Source organism: Chlorocebus sabaeus, chromosome 24 (assembly GCF_047675955.1).
Source record: "Chlorocebus sabaeus isolate Y175 chromosome 24, mChlSab1.0.hap1, whole genome shotgun sequence".
In the NCBI taxonomy this organism is placed as follows: domain Eukaryota; kingdom Metazoa; phylum Chordata; class Mammalia; order Primates; family Cercopithecidae; genus Chlorocebus; species Chlorocebus sabaeus.
The window spans coordinates 70,705,290-70,721,367 of NC_132927.1; positions in this window are offsets into that span (position 1 = coordinate 70,705,290).

Below are 16,078 nucleotides of genomic sequence, written 5' to 3' on the forward strand. Positions count from 1 at the left end.
AGCATACCATCAAGAAATAACCAAAAAAATGGGCAACCAGCAGCCCTCAGGGCTGCTCTGTCTATGGAGTAGCCGTTCTTTTATTCCTCTGCTTTCTTAATAAGCTTGCTTTCACTTTACTCTATGGACTCACCCTGAATTGTTTCTTGTGCGAGATCCAAGAACCCTCTCCTGGGGTCTGGATTGGGACTCCTTTCTGGTAACAATAATATTGATTCCCTTTCTTTTCCTTTCTGAAAAAAAAAATTACACAGTCCCCAAACCAGAATATTTTCAGAGAGACTCCTCCTCTTTTCATTTTCCTCCTCTCTTTTGGTCTTTTGTTTTGGTTGGAAGTAAGAGAACAAAGCCATGTACAATACATTGTGTAGGGTAAGAGTCTATGCATATATAGAGAAACTAAAGGAGACGCATGGAAGCCTCTGAGACACAACCCAGTGACTCTCCTGGAATGCAGATTTACCAGCTGGGACAATGACTTCTACTTTGTTCTTTATGTTTCTGTGTGTTTATGTTTTCACAAGAATGAGTTGGCTTTATAAGAAAGCATGCCTTTAATTCCTTTTAACTTAAACAAACGGAAAGACTGTGTTCAAATACATGACAGTTTCTTTCAGGGTCTCCAAAAAGGTGACTTTCCCAGGGGTTCTCCTTCACCGTTTTGGCTTTGCTCCAAATGCCCTAACCCTCAGAAGGCAGTCTGATGGAGTGGAAGAGCTTCTGTGGTGAAGTTGGACAACATGGGGCTGAAATCCTAATCTGTTGTTTATTAGCTGTGGGAATTTAGGAAATTATGTTATCTCTCGTTGAGCCCAGGAATAAAACTGGGAATGTACTTACTTTGGTGTGTTTTGGAGATGGCTGATGTAGTAACAATACATGGTCCAAGCATATAGAAGCTCCTTGAGGAGCAGCAGTTTTGTGACTGTCCAGTGGGTTCACCTTGCCCGTTGCCTAGACAGAGCCGATTTATCAAGATGGAGCAACTGCAATGAAGAAAGAGTAATTCACACAGAGCCTGCTGTGCGGAGACTGGAGTTCTATTGTTTCTCAAAGCAGTCTCCCCAGGCATTCAGGGATTGGAGTTTTTAAAGATAATTTGGCAGGTAGGGGCTTGGGAAGCGGGGAGTGCCGATTGGTCAGGTTGGAGGTAGAATCATAGCGGGGTCGAAGTGAGTTTTCTCGCTGTCTTCTGTTCCTGGGTGGTTTGGCAGAACTGATTGAGCCAGATGATTGGATTGGGTGGTGTCAGCTGATCCATCGAGTGTAGGGTCTGTAAAATATCTCAAGCACTGAGCTTAGGTTTCACAATGAGTGATGTCATCCCCAGGAGAAATTTGGAGAGGTTCAGACTCTTGAAGTCAGATGTTGCGTGACCCGTGACCTGTAGTATTGAATCCGTAGCTAATTTGTTAGTCCTGCAAAGGCAAACTGGTTCTCAGGGAAGAAGGAGATCTTTTCGGGAAAGGGTTGTTATCAGTTTTGTTTCAGAGTCAAAACCATGAACTGAATTCCCTCCCAAAGTTAATTCGGCCTATGCCCAGGAATGAATGATGACAGCTTAAAGGTTAGAAGCAAGATGGAGTCAGTTAGGTCTGATTTCTTTCACTGTCACAATTTCCCGAGTTATAATTTTTTCAGTGGTGGTTTCAGTCTCCTTCCTTGTGTGTTAGTTCAGTCTGCAAGGATATGACCTCCAGCAATGCTGTGCCATAGTCCCTGCACGCTGTCATCTCACTCTGCAGATGAGCAACCAAAACTCAGAGAATTTAAGTGACTTGTTGAGTTGTGCCCTGGAAAACCAGCATTGTTCCTTGTTCTCGGTGTTTACATTACAATAGGTATTCTCTACGCATTATGGCCATGCCATGTTTTGGCTTTGACCCTGGTACCTGAAGAGGTCATTAGATCTGTGTTTGTCCTTCACTTGTCCTTGCATTTTGCACGAGGGGTGTATTCTCCAAGTGCAGTCTGGAGGCTTCCCTGGGGATGGGATCCCATGACCTGGATTTCAAGTCTTATGACATTAGCCTCATTAGCATGGAAAGACCCTGGGGAATACAGTATTTTTGTCCCTAAAGAACATTTTTCAGATGTAAAAGCAGTACCTCCAGCATCCCTGTGTGGATCCTTTGACTTAATAGTTCATCATGTTAGTCATCTGGTCACCTAAGGTAGAACTCTTCTGCAAGTGATCATTGAGGATTTGTAGTTCTCTTGAGCTCAGGGTAGTTCTGAAATAGGTCTCCAAGCACGGTTTTTTAAATCCTGATTCCAAACTAAGTGTGAAAACATGAATTAATCAACAAAAATGATGTTGGTATTTCCCCCCCTGCAACTTCAAGCTCAGCATATTAAAACATCACATCAGGCGCACACCTGTAATCCCGGCTACGCGGGAGATTGAGGCAGAAGAATTGCTTGAGCCCAGGAGGCGGAGGGTGCAGTGAGCCAAGATCGCGCCACTGCACTCCAGCCTGGTGACAGAGCGAGACTCCGTCTCAAAAAAAACCCCAAAACCCAAAAACCAAAAAACCAAACCCATCACATCAGGAAGGAACTACATGCTGTGAGCCACTGGGATTCTTAGTCGGATGGCTCTTTCGGAGCTCTGGGATTACAAAGCTTTAATCCGAGGAAGTTACTGAGTAAATATCTTAATTTCACAATTTATAATTTTTCATACTTTGTTTCAACTTCTTTCCTCTTTCACTTAAATTTGGCATTAGTGAGGACCCTAGCAGGAAGCCAGTTTGTAATTTTGATCACTTGTCTGCCACACTGTGCAATAAGTCTAATTAGTAAATCTCTTGCATATCGATATTTCCTGATACATTTTCCCATGGAGGCCAGAGCACTACCTTTGATTTTATGATTTATGTCAGTTGTCGCTCATCTTTTCGGTACCAGGGATCAGTTTCCTAAAAGTCAGTTTCCACAGATGGAGGTCGGGGTTTGGGATGAAACTGTTCCACCTGAGCTCATCCTTAGATTCTCGTAAGGAGTGTGCAACCTAGATCCTTTGCATGTGCGGTTCACAGTAGGGTTTGCACTCCTATGGGAATCTAATGCCACCACTGATCTAACAGGAGGGCACTGATCTCACCCACTGCTCCCCTCCTGCTCTGTAGCTGGGTTCCTAACAGGTCAAGGACCGGTACCTGTCCACAGTCTGGGGACTGAAGACCCCTGATTTACGTGAACTTTTGAAATCTCCATTTCCCATTAGGTTTATGGATTAGTCTCATCCAAAAATGGGCTGTAAAACATTAAAGCAAATTTCATATGCTTAGCATGCGTGTTATGTACACATACACCTGCAGAAGTTTAGCACTTCACATTTAAATGCCTTGGATATCACATCTATCTTGCCACTGTAGCTAGGGAAAATGAGCCTGCTTCTCAGTAGGGGCTGCAGGGAGCTGTGCAATGGAAAAAAAATAACAGTGACATATTGTTCTTCCAAATTCCTTATGTCTGGTTTGAATGCCAATAAGCTTAGCAAGTGACAACAGCCAACTCCAGAATTCCCCTGTTTCCTAGGCCCAGCCAACAGCTGACTTTACACCTTCCTTGCCTGCTAACAATTGGAGGAATGCAAATATCAAACATTTGCACTGAGCAGTGTCTGCAGGATTGGGACATTGGAAGTAGCAGTCTCCCTGACAGAGACTACAAACTGACCCTAAAGAAGAAATGATTGGCACCCACTATCAGCGCACCAGCATCTTTTGGGGAATGTTCCAGAAGCCATATGCCAGGCCACAGATGGCTGCATAGAAACTTTCAAAAGGAAGGCTAAGTTGAGGGTGAGAGACATCACTAACGCTTGCCAATATCTGATTCTCTTTTTCCTGTGGGCATATAGAAGACAACAATTTCCAGCCAAGTTGCAGGTGGATGGGTCTGTGTTCTGGCCAAAAATAATGCTAGAATAAATGCTATGTATCACATCCAGACAGAAGCAGGGAAAGGCCTCTGAGTGATTCTCCAGTCTGTCTTTCCTTACTATGGTGAAGATGAGGGCTCACACTGAGATTGGAAGCCGTGAGAATGGACACCTTGATCACTGCATCGATTCAGACATGATGCCTTGAAGAACAGTTGGTCTGAGAGTTGTTGAAACCCATACCCAATTTGCATGAGAGAGAGATTTTATCGTGAAGCCACTGAGATTGTTGGAGTTGGATGCTACTGCAGCATAACCTAATCCTCCCTGACTAATACAATAAGATATTGGTATTTTGCTGATGCCACCTCATGTTACAGCTTGCTCACAACCATAACCATAGAATTGCTGTTATAAAAAGTGTCATTTCTATGTTTGGCAACATAGCAAAACCCCGTATCTACAAAAATAAAAAAAAATTAGATGGGCATGGTGGTGTGCGCCTGTAGCCTCAGCTACTTGGGAGGCTGAGGTGGGAGAATAGCTTGAGCTTCGGAGTCTGAGGCTGCAGTGAGCTGTGAGCTGTGATTGCACCACTGCACTCCAGCCTGAGCAACAGAATGAGGCCCTATCTCAAAAAAAATCATTTTAGTTAAAATAATAAATCTCTTATTTGCCTTGAAGTGACTGAGGTTATTACTTTGGTTTTTAGCAAGCCAAAATAGGAATAATGATTCCATGTGGTTGAGGTAAGATTAGATTCTATCTTAGTCCATTTATGGACATAAGAATTCAAATTTTTCATTTTTAGATAAAACTTCTAAAATTATTGTAACTGCATATGAGATGGTTCTACTTTCCTGTGTACTGGCATATTAAGTAATTTACTTAAAAAAAAAATCTCAGGCACATGATAGATGAGATTAAGTGGCCTCTGTGAAAGTCACGTAGAATGTATTTTAACAATTCCCCAAGTGAGCCTGATTGCAGTGCGTCTGGACCATGAACAAATGTTTGGAAACAAATAATCTAAGCAGTGTGAGTGGTTGGCTCAAATTTATTCATTCCTTCCTTCCTTCCTTCCTTCCTTTCTTTCTTTCTTTCTTTCTTTCTTTCTTTCTTTCTTTCTTTCTTTCTTTCTTTCTTTCTTTCTTTCTTTCTTTCTTTCTTTCTTTCTTTCTCTCTTTCATTCTCCTTCTCTCTTCTCCTTCTCCTCCTCCTCCTCCTCCTCCTCCTCCTCCTCCTCCTCCTCCTCCTCCTCCTCCTCCTCCTCCTTCTTCTTCTTCTTCTTCTTCTTCTTCTTCTTCTTCTTCTTCTTCTTCTTCTTCTTCTTCTTCTTCTTCTTCTTCTTCTTCTTTCTTCTTCTTCTTTCTTTTTCTTCTTTCTTTCTTCTTTCTTTCTTTTTTTTTTTTTTTGGACAAAGTCTTTCTCTTTCGCCCTGGCTGGTATGCAGTGCTGCACTCTCAGCTCACTGCAACCTCTACCTCCCTAGTTCAAGTAATTCTCCTGCCCCAGCTTCCTGAATAGTTGGGACTACAGGTGTATGCCACCATGCTCAGTTAACTTTTGTATTTTTAGTAGAGATGGGGTTTCACCATGTTGGCCAGGTTGGCCTTGAACTCCTGACCTCAGGTGATCCGCCTGCCTTGGCCTTCCAAAGTGCTGGGATTACAGCCTTGAGCACTATGCCCAGCCTTCAAATTTCAAATGAATAATTCCAGATTTATCCTCCAGTTCTGTTGATCTCATATCTCTGTCCTGTCAACTATTTCTTCCTTCTTTCTTTCCTATTTTCGTGAACAATGTCACTGATATTTAACAGCTAACCCCTTATATACTTCCTATGTACATGTTGAATTATGCTAGTCATGGGCCCAAGTTGATTCTTAAGTAATCCTATTAGATATGTAGTTTAGAGTTCTTTATCGGTTTTCTCAATAATTTTACAAGTACTGACTAAGGAGCTACAAACCAACATCCACAACTAGACATCTACTTGTGAGCTGGCATCATTTCAGTAGGGATGATCCTTGATTGAATCTGCCTGCAGGTTCTAGCCACCCAGTTGCACTCTGGACTGGAGTGATCAAGCAACTCAGATGTGCACAGAAAACACATCATGGCTGGAACTGTGTTACAATGAGTGATAAATAACTAAGATGACTCAATGTCAATCAGCAAAATATATGTCTGAAACTCAAGTGAGGCTTGAAGAGTATTGCAATGTTTGTATTCCATTGGCCAAGGACCCTAATCAAAGACTGGGTAGCAGTTGTGGTGGAGGAAAATATAAACAGTGGTTGACTCCAATCCCTGTCCTGAGACATGGCCGGAACTTCAAGGATTCCAACTGCTCATCTGACCTTCCTTCCTTTCTTTCCCCTGGAACTCTTCTAGTTGATGGCCACATTGTCCCCAGAAGTCATTAATGCCCTGGAACAGCATTAGTGCTTCTTTCCTCTGCTTCAGTCTATAGCAGCGCCTCTTTGGCATCCTCTTCTGCTCAGATTCCATGCTGACTCCTCCATAATTCCTCATCTAGAACTCATTATGCTGGTTTCTGAAATCCCAGAGTAATTTCATTCTATGTTATTTTACATGTAAACTGATTTCATGGACAAGATGTGGTACCACTCCCCTGGCATATTACAAACGTTAGCCCCACCTCTTCCTGGTCATTATTACTTGAGTTTGCACTCAGGGATCACTGTGTGCCCACAATCTGGAAGTCCACTGATGAGACTGGTCCCCTATATAGCTGAGCAGGCTCACTTTCCCTGTGGGGAACCTCCAGTTGAGCCATGTTGAAGACCTTGAGGAGGGAACAATGGTCAGGAGAGGTCAGAGATTCAATTGCTCAAGACTTTCTTGCTGTCTCTTCCTTGTTTCAACTTGTGACTGCGCTGAGCTCCCAAACCCCACCTCCCATCATCCCATGAAGAAAACAGTGGGCTGCCTTGTCTCATATCAGAAATTACATTATCAGTACATATGGGGAAAGGGTAACTTCTAGAACTTGTTTATCAACATTTGTGCATCTTAGGGCACCTCCCACAGGGTCTGGCAGAAATAAACTGTGTTTGTTAGCAGAGGAGGATGACTAAGTAGAGACGAAGGAATTGATGGTATGGGAGTAGGAGGGATTGCTGCTAAGCCTTGTCTTAGGACTGGCGAAGGAGGTAGATCTAGTGCACAAGTGGATTGGCCTTGGCTGAAGGCATAGACACTTCACCCAAATACAGAAGAGAAAGAAGAACATGAGAGCATATTTTCAGGAATGTAGAAGAATGTTGAGCTGGAAGCGTGTTCTCTAATGATTGCTTTAATTTTCTCAGTGCAGCAAGAAATAATGTCATTGGCTTAGAATCAGAATGGAGAGGGAGGTTTTGGAACTCTGAGGAAAGAGAGGAAAGCATGAAGTAGTCACCTAGGAGAATGGAAAATAATTAATTAGAGAATTTATTAGAATGGATTATCGCAGAGAATGGATTTGAGAAATACAGTGTGATTGCTAGGTAGCATTAGGAGTCCTTGGTGATTGCGGTGATTGTACAGTGAAAATATGACCAATCACGGTGGATGTGCTGCCCTCCCATGTCTTTCAGCTCTACAGAAGCACACATGGAGTATACGCACAGGAGGCTTTAATCAGGCTTTGGTTTTGCTAGCATGATAAGGGAAAGAGGAGTATAGTAGTTGAGTGATAATAATGCTGGGTCACACAGCATTGGCAGTTACAAGATCAAGGCCGTGATCATAGGAGTGAGTGTCTCAGGTAGAGTGAAGGGAAACATTATGACAGGACAGGGGGAGATCCAGGAACGAGGAAGTCCTATTTTTGTGAATATTGACATTGCTGAGAATTAAGAAAGGAGAAAGGTTGGAGAGTATGACAATGAGCCAGTAGCAAAAAAATCTTCAAGGAAGATAAACCAATAAATAATATAAATGTTAAGTTGCATTATAGAGGGAATCAGTAAGAGGCAGAGATAGAAGATAAGAATGTATATGGAAGCCTGCTTTAGGTAGGGTGGTTAGGGAAATTATCTGTGAAGAGGTGAACTAAGGTTGATACCTACAGAATGAAAATGGAGGATGTAAACATGGCAGGCAGAGGAAACAATTGCATATGTTGCCTCAGGTCCTGAGGCAGGAAAGAGCTTATTCCAGAACTTACAGAAAGATTCCTGTGGCTGAAACATAATGACACGTGGGAAAATAATGGGAGATATTTGTTAGATAGAGGTATCTGCCTAACTAACAGACAGAGCAAGGCTCTCTAGAGGACAGTGGATTTATTCAGGAATGGGCACTGCAATGGGAACAAGCAGGCCATAGTAAACTATGTGCGTGTTTGGGGAGGTAAAGGAAGACAAAGTGGTTTGCAGGAAAAATGAAGAGAATTACATAACTGGTTCAACATAATTATCCTTGGTTACAAGGATCAGAAACAAGGGTGGTGCCACTCTGAGGGTGGATAGGCATTTGCCAGGTAGATGTCCGCACAAGAGTATCTTTTCATGTAAAGTTGTGATGGCCTTTGTGCAAGGTTGTGGTTTTTGCCATCTTTTGTGATAGTCTTTGTTATCGGGCATATGTTCACAAGAAGCTTTTCTTCAAGGCCTTCTCTGGCTCCATTTGTCAGGGATTTAACGCAAGTGACTCCATTTTGTCTGACAACTTCTACACTTCCCTTTTTGTTCCAGATCTTTCTTCCAAAGCGCTGCTGATCAGTCATTCTATAGTTAAGTTTTGTTTTTTTGTGTGCTTGTTTGTTTTTGAGACAGGGTCTCACTCTGTCACCCAGGCTGAAAAGCAGTCTTGGCTTACTGCAACCTCCTCCTCCTAGGTTCAAGTGATTCTCCTGCCTCAGCCTCCCGAGTAGCTGGGACTACAGGCACCCGCCACCATGCTCGGCTAATTTTTGTATTTTTAGTAGAGATGGGGTTTCACCATGTTGGCCAGGCTGATCTTGAACTCTTGAGCTCAAGTGATCAGCCCACCTTGGCCTCCCAAAGGGCTGTGATTACAGGTGTGAGCCACCGCGCCTGGCCAAAATGTACCTTCTCAAGGAGAAAAAGAGGAAGAGCAGAAGGCCATAATGCATGACCTGCAAATCACATGCAGCAAGCTCTAACAACAGTTGAACGTCTGGAATATGAATCTGAGAAGTTTCAACAGGAAAACTCTACCTTGCGAAATGAAATTACCAGTGCAGCTGAAGAAGACAGCATTTCTAACTCGAAACCAGGGAAATTAAGTGAAGACTAAAACAGTGAAAAAGCTGTAATTTAGAATCTGTCTGAAAATTTAAAGAAATAGGTTTCAGAAATAAAATTCAAAACCTTTTGCAATTTTTGTAAAGTGCGAACCAATACTTCAAGAAAACTGTTGTTCTAATATAGTGGAATCAAATTTTATTTAGTATAAAGAATATACTTTTCATGAATTAATTTTTCATAAACCTTCTATAACTTACTCAGACCTCTCATTATATGCTTAGACCTTTGTTTCTTCCTCTTTCTTAAACAATCAGTCATGCTACTTTAGGACAAAAAGGTACTTTCTTTTTTATTATTATTTGAAAAATTATTTTTTTAAACTTCCTTACCAAAACTATGTATGTATGACTTACAACCCTCTTCACATCTTTCTTTCCTACTTACTGTTGTTTTCTATCTTGTTTGTCTTTCTTTTCTAATTTAAAAACCTTAAATAGCCTCTGAACTTAGACACAATTATTCTTTTTTCTCAATAAAGAACATATTTTAAAGTCTTTCTTATATTTTTCATCAAAAATACATCTTTTAATACACTTGTTATACAGAATTATAAATATTAATTAGAATTGTTAACTCTCAGTAGCCTGAATTTCTAGTGAAAATATGAGAAGCAAGAAATTTTTAACTGTGGTGTATTAGTATTTTAGAGATAAGAACCATTTTATAATTTTAGAAACATGTTCCCCCATAACATAATTTTTATGTGTATTAAAAGACCCAAATATGTTTTAGTCTTTATATAACATTTAAGAAGCCAAGGACAAACTTACATCGATGTTCACCAATTTATGTTTCAGTATTTTATTTTATTTGGAAATGACCTGAACATCTGATAAGCATCTATTGCTTAATTAACTATAACTTCAAGATTTTAAATTACATAAAAATTTCATTTATAATCATTTATTCCATTTACATTCACCTTTTTCCTTTATTTATTTATTTAACAATTATACCTAGATCACTTATAAAAACTAACCTATTAGACAAAGTTAGTCAGCATTTCAAGTTATTTCCCTAATAACAATTTTTATAACTTGTGAATGTCAGATGTTCACCTACATAAGAACCCTAAAGTTAAATGCTTGGGTATTTGCCAATAACTCAGAAGATACAGCTGTTTTTATTAAATGAACAATATTACATTAGTCTCACTTATCAAAGAGTTTCACAAACAAAGATCATTTTGATTTTAGGCTGAGTTTACAGTTTTATGACTTTAAAGCATCTAGCAGAGACAAATATAATCTTGTCTGACCAGTAAACTCAGGCAACAAACTGTGCTAAAAACTCTGAATACATTTTTATTTTATCAACAAATTTAAACCCAGTTTGTTTATTAAATATTTACTTAAGTCACGTCAACTGAAAGACACCTGAGTTAACTACTATATTTTAACAATTTATATAAGCACTCACTTATCTAAGTCAATATGCATATACAATTTCTTAAGGGATTTCTAGCTGATGGTGCCAGATTCTTATATTATATGTGGATACAACACACAACATAATACATGAACATACATGTAGAAACACCTAGCCACCCCCACCCACAAAGATCTTATAGCTTTCATTTTAGAATTTTAGTCATGAGACAACAAAACAGTGATTGATACAAACTCACTGGTTTATGAAAGACAGTAGGATTCAAATTATACTTCTGACAAAACGGGACCTGTTCACATGGCTGTTTGCCCAGATTGGTAATCTAATGAAGGCATACCAAAATTGTGAATAAAGTCATTTGGTAAAAACAAATCTCTTTAACTCTTTTTTAAACATTAGTTTTACATGAGCTTAGGAGTTAAACTTAAATGTTTACATTTTAGCTAGGGCTGGCTGAATTGTGTAGAAAATCCCAAAATCTCCATGCAACCTTGAATTTTAGTAAGAAATTTATCTTTTGTTTGTTGGCCTGGTTTGCTTGACTAGTCAATGTAGGAGGGGAAGAATTTCAGAAAAAGTTATTTGCAGGATTTTTTTTTTTTCCTGGCTTTTTCTGGTCCATGCATGGTGGACAAAGCAATTTTTATGTCTTATATTATCTCGATACCTTATATTATTGCTCTGAGCTCAAGATCTTTACCAATTTGATTGAAGAGCTTAACAGTTTTAAATATTTATCTAGTTTTTTCCTTTGAGAATATCAGTCCAGCAATTAACTGTTCCGTCACCCAAAGTGATTATTAGCCAGGCAAATCTAAATTTACATTTCCAAAAGGGATGACTCAGGTGTCTAGCTGGTTGGTTACCATGGAACCACTGTAATTTGTAAAGTCATTAATTTAAAAGGCCTTGAAGAGTTTTGTTTTTGTTTTTTTTTTTTTTTAGAAAATCTTGGCTGGGATGCCATAAGCAGTGAGTTTAGCACTAGCAAAAAAAAAAAAAAAAAAAAAAAAAAAAAAAAAGTCAGAAAATTAAAAACAGGCAGAAAAAAGAAATAGCAATAGACAACTTAGAAGACTCTAAATGTTAACTCTATAGTTGGCTGCCGTTTCTATTTAGTTTTAAGAAAATCAGGCTTGGGGAGTTGAAATGATTCCCTTTAATGGCCGTATATTATTCTTGGTGTAATTTTTCCAATAATCAAAAAATGTACATGAGAATGGACCATAAATTTTGAATGTGTAGCCAGCTGGAGTCTCAGAAGTTTTGGCATGCTTTAGAATTTGGAGAATCCCATTTTATTTCTCATTCATCTCTTGAGAGCAAAGAAAACCCTATGAATCCTGTTAGGGAATGTCGTGAATTTGAACCAGTGTTTTAAATGGTGGCGATTGCTCTAATGGCTTTTAGTTAGCTTTTAATTAGCTATCCTGCTCACATCATTTAGAATGTTTATTCTTTTGCTCTCAGAAGGTCTTTAGAAACAAGAGGAGAAGAAGTAACAGAGCCAAATCACTTACAGATGTGTGTAACCAAAACAAAATGAAGCAAAAATAAGAGTGCCCACAAAAATTTTAAGCCAGGCATCCAGACCAAGCAAAATATTAAATTAGGCTCATAGAAAAAAAACAAAAGTGAATTCACCAGAAAAAGATATGCCTCAGGGTTGGAATGCAGATTCTGTAGAAGCCAGAGTACTCTCCAAAAGGACACTTACAAGCAAGGGCTTGCCAAAACAGACTTGTGTAGTCCCAAGACAAATGTGAGGTCCTTCGTTTAAGGCAGCCTTATAACCAGATCAGATCTTGCATAAAACAGAAAAGAACTCATCAAGAGGAGGGAGTCTGGGAATCCAAGATGAGATTCACTGGGCCAAAAAATGTGACTTATGGAAGAAGAGAGAGCAAGGGGCTCGGTCAGTATCACAGCTGGGTTGCTGATCTGTCCAAGATGAGCTGACTTTGATCTTGTTTCTGAAACCATTTTGATAACCTCAATAGCAGACAGAGAGAGGCTCTTTAAAATAAAATGATATTTATTAAAACATGGGCATCAAGATGGGAATATGCATGCCACAGTAAGCTATGTGCATATCCTGGAAAGTAAAGGAAGACAGAAGTTTTTTATTTTTTTATTATATATATATTTTTTCTATACGGAGTCTCACTCTGTAGCCAAGCTGGAGCACAGTGGTGTGAGCCAGGCTCCCTGCAATCTCCACCTCCCGGGTTCAAGCAACTCTCCTGCCTCAGCCTCCCAAGTATCTGGGACTACAGGCGTGCTCCACTATGCCCAGCTAATCTTTGTATTTTTAGTAGAGAGAGAGTTTCACCATGTTGGTCAGGCTGATCTTGAACTGCTGACCTTGTGATCTGCCTGCCACGGCCTCCCAAAGTACTGGGATTACAGGTGTGAGCCACCATGCCTGGCCGACAGAGGTTTTTAAAGGAAAAATGAGGAGGATTACACAACTGTTTTGAGATTATTATCCTTGGCTCCAAAGATCAATAACAAAGGTGGCACCAGTCTGAGGTTGGAGAGGCAGGCAGATGACCTTGCAGAGGTATCTTTTTGTGGCAAGTCATAGTGGCTCAAATCTGTAATCTCAGCACTTTGGAAGGCCGAGGTGGGTGGATCACCTGAGGTCAGGAGTTTGAGACTAGCCTGGCCAACATGGTGAAGCCCTGTCTCTATTAAAAATATGAAAATTAGCTGGGCATGGTGGTGCGTGCCTGTAACCCCAGCTATTCAGGAGGCTGAGGCAGGAGAATCGCTGGAACCTGGGAGGCAGAGGTTTCAGTGAGCTGAGATCATGCCACTGCACTCCAGTTTGGGCGACCAAGTCAGTGACTATGTCTCAAAGAATAATAATAATAATAAAGGAAATATCTTTTTGTGAAAGGTTGTGACGGCCTCTGTACAATGTTGCAGTTTTTGCAGAGTCTTCTGTAATAGCTCTTGCTCTCAGGTATTCATTGCATGAGAACCTTCCTTTTATTGTCTTTCCTGGCTCAATTGATCAGAATTTCTAACACAAGTGACTTCATTTTAATTCTGTGAGTCACAAATACAAATATGGATCTCTTAAACTTGCCAAAAAAGTCTAGCAAGCACTGGGCCTGCAGAATGCGGAAAATTCACCTTGGAGGTGATAACTTGACATGGCTTGGACCATTAAATCTCCAGAAACATCCTTAGTGAAGTGGCGGGGCCCCTGATAAGCTAAGTATGACCACCAGTGATGCTTCTTCTCCCTCTCCTCCTCCTTCTTCCCTTATTATCATATTCAAAAATTATCATGAAAAAATGCCAAATAGTTTCATTTTGTCAACTAGATGACCCTGTTTTAAGTTCAAGAATTCCGTTTTTTTTTAAAGCAATTAATGTCCTAACTTTCACATGGAAAACTTGTGGAGACTCTGAATTCAATTTTCATTGCTATCCAGCAACCCAGTAAATTAAATTTTGTGTTTGATTTTCAGCAATATCAGTCCTGCAACTATTGATACAATAAATTGGAGTTTCTTCTAGGGCTGTCATGGAAATGCTCTATTTCTCAGATTGGGACTTGAACTGAAAGCTAGTGGATCTCAGCTTGTCATTCTCATTTTGTAAGAGCTCAAGTGCATTCCAAAGAATTCATTCATATCGGGGCCTTTGCACTTGCTTATAGTCCTTATGGCCATAGTGGTCGAGTGAAGCACAGGCATCTTTGTAATTCACCACAGGTGAAACCTTGATTAACTATGATGTCACTGCATACCACAGATTACTAACATCCCATTTCTCACTGTCAAGGAGCTCAGCACTCTCAAGCCCAAGGGCACAAACAAGTCAATCCTAAAGTCCCCGATCTGTCTTCTGGGTCCACTGACACAGACTGATACCAATTTGTATTAGTCTGGGTCCAATCAGGAGAAAAACCATACACAGTAATTTTAACAGGGACTAGCTAACATAAAAAGTCTTTAACTAAAACAGACAATTGGAGTAATGAGACACTGGCTTCTAAAAAGTAAAGGGAATTCTAAAGAATAAAGGGAGAGCAGATTTAAGGAATAGCCCATACCCCTAGGACTGAGTTAGAGCACCCAGGGAAGAGCCTCAAAACCCCACTATCTCAGAGAGTGCAGTAATGACTCTCTGAATGACAGAGAAGTCAGTGTGCTGCTGTGTTGGTAGAAATTTCTGAAAATTTACTCTCCAGAATTTGCCAACAAAGGGTACTGGAGAAAGCCTTGATGGGGAAATATCTCACTGGAGGTGGTCTGTTATGAAACCATTTTGTGGGTGCCAGAGGAAACGGTGGCCCCTGCACACTGCAGGATGGGGGTACCAGGATGGGAATATCAGGAAACCACCTGCACTTCTGGAGCTGGGGCTGAGCAAGCTGCTGGAGTCTGTCTGGGAGCACACTGGAATGAGGAAGCAAAATCCTTTTCTCCTGCAATGTCTCTCTGGTTCCTTTACTTGTAAAGCTGTATGTTCTGCTAGCTGGCAAAGGAAAGCTTTTTAAAGGACACAGATCTATTTTCTCAGAGCAAGCAATGAAGGGTAATTTGTAGCTGAGAGACAATAAATTCAGAGCCTGCATAAATGGCAACTCCATTCTTCTAGTGGCTCATGATGAAAATCATGGGTCATCCTTTATTTCTCTCTTTCTTTTTCATCCCACACCTGATTGGTCAAAGTCCTATAAACTCTACCTTCAAAATATACCTAGAACCTGCCCCCTTTTCAACATCACCAACAGTACCACCCTGGTCCCAGTCACCATCATTCTTTGCTTGGATTATGACAACAGTGGCTTACTTGTCCATCTTCTTACTTCCGTTTGTGACCCCCTGAAGTCTATACTCAACACAGTAGTCAGATTATGCCATTTGTCTGCTCAAAAATCCCTTAGTAACCCAAAGTAAAGTCAAAATCTTTACAAAGCCTACTTCATTGTTGTAGGTTGCTGTTGAGTTCATGTTTCAGTCAACCAAACAAATAAGCTGAGAGGTACACACCCAGCTGCTCCCATGCTCCCCACACCCCATTCTTCTCCAGCCTCCTCTCCTTGTATGTCCCCTGCAACCCGTCGCATTCCACTCCAGCTATACTGGCTTCCATGGTATTCCTGAAAGAAGCCCCGGGGCTTTTGCTCTTGCTGTCTCTGCTTAGAGGGTTATTCCCCTACATATGCATTTGACAGAATTCCTAATTTTCTTCAGAACTTCCTCAAAAGTCTTCTCAATGGGACCTTCCCTGACCATCACTGTTGAAGTGTAATTTCCCAACCGTGACATTCCGTAATCCCCTTCCCTGCTGTATTTTTCTCTCCTCAGCACACACCCCATATAACCTGCTGTGGATCTTACTTCCCAGATTCTCTTGACTACCTGTCTCCTCAACTAAGCTCCATCAGGGCAGGCTTGAGCATGTCTCATCTACCTTTGGCATATAAGATCCCTCAGAAAGTGCCTTTTCAGTGAGTAAGAGAATGTACAAATGGATATGAGCATTAGGGGGCCTT